The sequence below is a fragment of the Cheilinus undulatus genome, linkage group 22 (genome assembly GCF_018320785.1).
Source record: "Cheilinus undulatus linkage group 22, ASM1832078v1, whole genome shotgun sequence".
In the NCBI taxonomy this organism is placed as follows: Eukaryota; Metazoa; Chordata; class Actinopteri; order Labriformes; family Labridae; genus Cheilinus; species Cheilinus undulatus.
Window position 1 is genome coordinate 22,107,570 of NC_054886.1, and position 1,596 is coordinate 22,109,165.

Below are 1,596 nucleotides of genomic sequence, written 5' to 3' on the forward strand. Positions count from 1 at the left end.
CGATCTGAAAAAAATAAAACGCAGTTAGAGCAAAGCAGTATGAGTGGAAAGACAGAAAGGAACAAAGGGAAATAAGATATGAGAGAATGCTGAAGGCAAAGCAGTCACTGAAAGAAAGGAAAGTCACAACTAAATATTAGAGGTGAAAAAGAAAGAAAGAGGTGGAAAGAATCACAAAGAAAAAGAGAAAAGCTAATAGGCGAGAAAATGGCGTCAGGAGCTAAAGTGAGGGCAGAAAATCCTTGCCGTGGTCGACTTTTCTGCACAGAGATTGAGCGACAGAGACAGCGCAAGAGGAAGAGATTGCAAGGATGAAAACTTAGGAATGTCTATTTCCAGATATATCTATGCAAGAACAGGAGTGGGAGGAGTTCCAAGTCTAAAAATAGCAGGTTGAAGAGTGAGTGCAGAGACTCCGAAACCAGCTGAGTGGTGGTGGGTAGGATCTTTTTTTTATATATATAAAAGAAACAAGTGGAGGAGTTCGGAAAAGCTTGAATCAGAATACATAGAAGGAAACTAAAAATACAGCTCAATTAAAGACAGAAATTTGGTAAAAAAGAAAGAATCCCTAAATATTTTAGATGGAGAAGACACATGAGATCACAATGCAGCGCGGAGGAGTTAAAGGAGGGGAAATATGACATGCTTTCTGCAAGGTAAAACACGTTGGAGGGTTGGAGTGCAGCATAGAAATATAAAATACAGAACTGACTTTACCACTGAATTGTTCAAAACTCAAGAGGAGGAGAAAAACTACTAAACACCATCTAAGCAGCAGTTCTTGCCAAAATCCATCCAGAAAATCTAAACAAAAATTGATTGATTCCCCATGTACGGGCTCTTGATTTTGACTATTCAACCTCACACAGCATCTGCCTGGAAATCTAACAGTAGATTAGAGTGAACCATTGATTTCCTCCCTGTGTCTTCATCCTGTCTTGCTCCTCACCTCCCCATTAGCCTCCCCACCACTCTCTAGCCATTACTGGTATGGAGCTGAACTCTATAAACACATCCTCCACTTCCCAGCTCAACATCCCTCCTTCTCTACTCTCTATTCATTCCTCCTCTGCTCTGTGAAGAAACGCACTTCAGAGCAACACATCTGTTGTGCTCCTCTTTTAGGTGCAACATCTCTTTTTAATGCAATTAGCACATGTTGTGTTGGAAGTGAAGCGAGAGGGTGCCGTACCAAAATAGACTCACAGCATCCATCATTAACTTCCCCTCCTCTTTTTATCGTCTGCTGTCTTCTCTCCCCTGCTCCTCCCTTTCCTTCATTTTAAAGTGCCCTGGTTGTGTGATACACCTCACTCTGCTCCTGGAAGTGCTCGGGTCAGATTTCATCTCGGCTAACTCCACATATCAGCTTTCCTCCTGCCATAGGGTCAGATTTTATAAACCAGATATTTCCCCACTTCTGTGGAGCCATTTAATGTCTCAAAGATAGAGAACAAGAATTGGACGCGTAATGTGTTGAGGGGATAAAGATCTCAACATTGTTGGCCTTTAGAGATAGCAAAGGTTGCTAACACCACATGTGATTATCCCTCACAGTTAGGGAAAATGTTAGCTTGTTTCCACCAGTTATGC